At 55.8% G+C, this 6,000-nt stretch overlaps 1 protein-coding gene across 1 annotated transcript in view; it reads left to right on the top strand.

Moving 5' to 3' along the window:
• The first annotated feature begins 870 nt into the window (after positions 1-870).
• The window catches only part of LOC129211807 (rho GTPase-activating protein 20-like), a 38,540-nt gene continuing 33,410 nt past the window's right edge, over positions 871-6,000 (top strand). Inside the window, exon 1 of the mRNA XM_054839458.1 lies at positions 871-1,077. The gene's annotated coding sequence lies outside the window, so the exon portion shown is untranslated. The remainder of the gene's footprint in view (positions 1,078-6,000) is intronic.

The following is a 6,000-nucleotide window of genomic DNA, read 5'->3' as shown; positions in this document are numbered from 1 at the left end:
CTTGTAGATTTACTTTCACGTCTTATTGCTCAGGTGCCCTGACTTGCAGGAACTCCTGCTTTCCAGAACAAGAGCGTGACTGTCAGTTCTTGGCTCTTTCACTGAGTTTGCCCAGAAAAGCCGTATTTTAGCGTGATTTTCTGGCTAGCTCTTTCCCCATACTTAGTCCTCGACTCTGCTCTTGGGCAATGCCCACCATGGAAAGTGAGGTTCTGCACCACGGGGGTGGTGAACAACTCTACTGAGCCCCCTTCCATGCCAGGTCCGCTTTGCTTCGTACCTTCCCAGCCTGCACCAACCGGTGCTTAAACCCTGCGCAGAAATGCTGATTTTCACCGAGCAGCTCCAGCCCTTTTCCCCCAGCACGGGTCCTTCTCCGTGCCCCTTCTCCCCGCAAAACTCGGGCAGACAGGGAGCGCTCCCAGGTGAGCAGCGGAGAGGCGCGTTCACCCCGCGCAGGATGAGCCTGGAACGCGCCATCACCCCCGCTCTGGCCGCCGGGTGGATTCCCCCCCCCCCGTGCCTTCCCAGGCGGAGCCGCTCGGGACGCAGCCCGGGCTGGAGGCGCCGGCACATCTCGCCGCCGAGGGCTGCCGCTGCCCTGCGACAGACCGGCTTGTTCCCCGGGGCACCCACGCCCCGGAGGGACGGGCTGGCGCCGACGGGGCACCCATGGGGTCTCCCGGCTCCACCGGCTCCGGCCGAGCGGCAGCGGGACGCGGCGCTCACCTTCCCCCCCCGCCCCCCCGGCGCCTCGCGGAGCCGCCGCCGCTCCCCGCCCGTGGTGCCGCCCCGCGCCGGGAGGGGGCGCCCCCGCCCGGCCCCGCCCAGCCCCGCGCCCAGCCAATGGCCGGCGCCGGGGGGAGCCGTCCCGCTCGCAGCGCCCCGCCCCGCCCGCCCGGGCCGGGCCGCCGGCCCCGACCCCGCACCGCGCCGAGCCCACTCTCCCCGGCCGCCGCCGCAGCGCCGGGACCGATCGCCGAGCCGCCGCCAACCATGCGCCGCGCCGCGCCTGGGCCGCGGGCATGACAACGCGGCCGCGCCCCGAGCTGCGCCGAGGGCTCCGCGCGGAGCCAGGCAAGTACCGCGGCGGCGCTGCTGCCCCTCCTCCCGGGGGGCTGCGTTGCGGGGAGGGGGTGTCTCCTGCTGGGCCCCCCGGGGCTGTGTTGCGGGGAGGGGGTGTCTCCTGCTGGGCCCCCCGGGCTGTGTTGTGGGGAGGGGGTGTCTCCTGCTGGGCCCCCCGGGGCTGTGTTGTGGGGAGGGGGTGTCTCCTGCTGGGCCCCCCGGGGCTGTGTTGTGGGGAGGGGGTGTCTCCTGCTGGGCCCCCCGGGGCTGTGTTGTGGGCAGGGGGTGTCTCCTGCTGGGCCCCCCGGGGCTGTGTTGTGGGCAGGGGGTGTCTCCTGCTGGCCCCCCGGGCTGTGTTGTGGGCAGGGGGTGTCTCCTGCTGGCCCCCCGGGCTGTGTTGTGGGCAGGGGGTGTCTCCTGCTGGCCCCCCGGGCTGTGTTGTGGGCAGGGGGTGTCGTCTGTCTGTTCGTGCCCTTCCCAGAGCCGCCCGCATGTCGCGGGCTCTCCCGCACGCTCTCCCGGAGGCGGCTGCGTGTCGGTGGCAGCGTCGCTCAGCTCCTGGCGCCGGGGAGGCCGGAGGGTCTGCGGGGCCGATCGGGAGGCGCTGGGCAAGCGCTGGGCAGAAGCCGCCGTCAGGCTGCGAGGAGGAGAAGGTGCCTGGTTTCCTCAGCCCGGCTGCGAAGGGGAAGGGAGGCGGGGGGAGGTGGGAGGGGGAGTTCATGGCGTGTGTCTGCAGGTGTGTGCGGGGCTGGGGACCCGCTTGGCTTCGGACTGGGCCAGAGGGGAAAAAATCTGCAGATCTCTGCGGCACGGGGTTCTGAGCGCTTCTCTGGTTGAGGCGTCTTCACGGAGTCGCTTTTCCAGAGTGGTGGCAGGATCGCGGTGCTTTTGCATCCCAGTGTTATTCCAGGAGACCTGTCGAGTGTGCGTTACTTTGCGTTCGTGTCAGGACACGGTGACGGGCAAAGCAGCCCTTCTGTCACTGCCCCCTATTTTTAGACTCGCCAGGAGAAACCGCGGTCTCCTCTGGAGTGAGCAAAGCGTGTGGCACTCGCTCCAGGAGAGCAGGGAGCGTGCTGCTGGGAAGAGATGCTCACTTTGGACTGAATGGCAGCAGCCCTTGGTGATCTTTTTAAATGCAACTGAACAAACAATAGGATATCATATTAGCATGGGATTAGCCTGAAATAATGGAAAATAAGAGGGAAAGCTGTAAACATTATTCAAAATGCCAGTTTGAAATTCTCAAACAAATCATCCAAAACAAACAGTAGCAGAGTGGAACTATTTTCTTTGCAGGGAGTTTCCACTGGAATAAATAGCAAGTGCTGTTAAAAAAATAATAAAAAATCTGCAACTATGGTTGCTTATAGTGCATGCCAGGGGCTGGAGGGTGCCCACAACCAGAGAGATCCTTGTCATCCAGCGTGATGTATTATTGCAGCTTTTGCTGCCAGTGCTTTAGAGATGCTTGCAGGCTTTACCTATGGGCCCTACCTAAGACCGAGGTGTCTGTTTTTCCCTTTCGCTTCCCATCTTCTTCTATATTTAGAACATCCTTTAACATTCTTTTTCCTAACCAGACCTCTGTCTGCCGATGCCTTTGTGTAACCCAAAGTGTTGCTGTGATGTGCCAACTCTACGTTACCTGCAGATATGGAAAATGAGGGTCTTTAACGCTATGTTCTTTGCCTCAACATCACAGCCGGTTGCTGGCTTGCAGAGCCAGAGCAGTAGGGCCGTGGAGACCTGCAGGATCATGGAGCTCCTACGTGGATTGTATTCCCTGGGGAACACAGAGCACCACCAGGCACTGCACCTCAGCCTTCCCAGTGATTTCTTCAAGGACCTGGTCATCAGTTTGTCTGGCACGACTTAATTAAGCGGCTGGTACTTGATGGGACATGTGTGAACGGCAGTGTTCTTGGGTCATGGGACAACTGCCCAACGACTTGCTGAGACCTGGCACAGCTCATGCCCAGCTGCAGGGAAGTTCCTGGGTGCATTTCCTGGGCCCCTGGGCTGGTGGTCTCCGGGGCACACCCAAAGAGAAGTAAAGCATTTAGTTCGTGAGCCAGAGAGAAAGTGGTCAGGAGGTCATTTTGATATGCGTAGACCTTTTAAACCTTCTCCCCAAGGTTTGCAACTGAACAGTTTTCTCAAAGATCTCACTTAGCTTGTTTGGGAAGCCTATTTATTGAACGCCCTCTAGTGATGTTTTAAAAATTAACATAGATTCCTTTCAAGAGGAAAACAAGTTTATTGGTTTAAAAAGATTTACATTTTCTGAGAATCAACTGCTTCAGAGAATCCCTATCAAACACAATACCACGCTTTGGATGGGTGCATAACCTAATTTTGGATAGGCGTCTCTAACCATGGAGACATAATGAGTCTCTGCCTCCCCTGCAAACTCTCAGTGGTGCTCAGTGAAGGTCTTTCCATCAACAGCACTGGACACAGTTCCTTCCTCTTGACCTGTCTTTAAGTGCTGCTGCACTTTAGGTTTTGGCTGAACCCACATGTAGATCACTTAACGCGACTCTGGTCTAGGTGAGCTTGGCATTCGCGGAAGGGACCATTTACGCTTCTTGGTGCTTCAGCTTTATTCATTATAATTCAGCTAGGCTGGCCCCAGAAATGGGAAGTGTGTGGCCTTGTCTTTGCAGCGGAACTAGGTCCAGGGGCCAGAGCTCTTTTAGATTGTAACCAGGGGATGTGACTCAAGCATCTGTGTAGTCAGACTGGTTTTACTTCATATGTATGGGAGATGTTGGAGAATGTACCACTGATACAGCTTCTCTTAATTAGCTGAAGATGTAGTGGACGTTTGTTCTTCATGACTAGCCACGAGGGATCTCAGATCCTTTCCTGCTTGTAATATGGAAGATTCTGGTTTGCAGCTCTGATGCAGAGATCCTTCTTGTGGATCCTTTCCTAGTCCCTCGTGGACAGCATTACACCAGCACACTGTACTCCACCTTCCCGCCTGCCGCAGGTTCACCACCCCTCTGCTGTCTTACCCTCTCGTGCCAGCACCCTCACAAACGCCCCCAGACTGCTTTGTTTGTTCTGTTCACCTTCATCCACGTATTACTCCTCCACCCTCGCCAGTGCCACCTTCACAGCAGGCAGCACCCTAGCAGATCCAAATACACGCATCTCCGAACACGCCTTCAGCAGCACCCAGCCAGTCCCGCTGTTACTCGCCACCTGTGTCTGGGCACAGCTACGTCGGACTGTGCCAGTCTCAAACAAACACCCCCAGCAGCACATCGCCCGTTTGCTCAGGAGACAGCCCGTGTCCTCTGGCTGGAAGTTGATGTGCAGAGGTCACTTGGAGTGGTACTAAGTAGGTGTGCGCCTGATCTGCATGGCTGGTTTCTCAGCTGAGGCAGGAAATCTGCCTTGCCAGCTCCCCACCTTTCTGTGTGCTGCTGGTTAGGACCTGGCATCTCCTCAGGATGTTCTCTTTGACCTGTCTGTGAAAGTGTCATCAATACGAGTACTTGTGTCTACGAGGGCAAATAGCAACTCTGATTAACAGCACCTCCTCCATTTCAGCCAGAGCTTGAGGCTGTGGCAGTCACTGTGATTTAAAAAAAACAAAAACAAACAAAAAACCCCCCACAAAACCAAACAACAGTAAACCCCACTTCTGTTCATCTTCCACTTCTCTGCATTTTCTCCTGAGCGATCTTTTAGAGCTGCGGGGAAAAAAGAGTGGCACGGGGAAGGGTGCGCATGGGGGCAGGGGATCAGCCCCTCTTTTCTGGGCTCCACAGTGCTGTCCTCCTCTTGCTCCCCTGAGAGCAAATGGCAGGACAGATAAGGACAGGAAAGTTTCCAAAACCTGGCGCCTATAGTTAGCCCCTCTGAAAACAGGTAGGGTGGAGTCTGGCTTGTGGCATGTGAGAGAGAAACTGAAGCAAAACAGGATGCTTTTGTGATTTAAAACTTATTTTTTGTAATTCCTACTGAAAGGCTTGTTTTGGTTTGGTTTCGAAGTTGCTTGCCATGTTTATTGGGAAGTTAATCAGCCAAAGAGCTTTGTGCATGTGTGTGTGTATGCAGATGTGGATGTGCACGCATGCTTGTGTCGGGACAGCAAATGAAGAGGCTGCTCTTCAACATCAGGACAATTTTCTACCTGAAAATCAATAAAACCGGTAGGGACTAACAGCTAAGTGATGGAAAATATAAGTTCCATCTATGTAACTCTTCCGGAAATCTTGCTGGACAATTGTTTTCTGCTCAAAATTGGAAATATTCAATCGAATTATAAAGTATTTATCAAGGACCCACAAAAATGCTCATGACTGGAGGTGTTAGTTTACACGTAAACATGTGTTAAACCAAGTAATGGGAAATGAGGTGTAAGGGGCAGATTAGGAAGCCTTTGGGGTCATCGGTACCCCGTAATGTGGCCCAGTTTCAGCTGATACAGTTTTCACTCTGGTTCCTGTAGAAGTTAAGGCAAAAAGGTAACACAGAAATACTGGGAGAAATGAAGGCAGGGAATAATATATAAGTCAGAATACTTGTCTCTAAATGAATCGTTTCTTGGAGTTTTCCACTGCCTGCCCCTTCAGGCTGCACCAGAAATAGAGGCGCAGAGTGACATCTCCGAGAGCCCCGAGGCCGCTTGCTGTCCCCACTGCCGGCGCGAGCTGGGCGCTCCCAGGAGAAGGTGCCACCTCTGTGTCGCGGTGCCGCCTTTCTGCCCCTCTGTCGACAGCAGAAACGCCAGCCTGTGCCCTCGCGTGGGATACAAAGAGTCGTTATGCTATCTAGCCTTCGTCCGATTCATTGGAGATGCTGCACCCGCTCTCACAGATCCCAGCCTCTGCAAAGCACTGGTGTTTTGTCACTGACTTCAGTGGAGCAAGACATTTTCTGCCTTAATCGTTTCTTCTCCTTGGCTCATCTATGAGT

This window comes from Grus americana, chromosome 12 (assembly GCF_028858705.1).
Source record: "Grus americana isolate bGruAme1 chromosome 12, bGruAme1.mat, whole genome shotgun sequence".
Taxonomy (NCBI): Eukaryota; Metazoa; Chordata; class Aves; order Gruiformes; family Gruidae; genus Grus; species Grus americana.
Note: the sequence above shows the minus strand (reverse complement) of the source record. Positions and strands in the feature narration are given on the sequence as shown.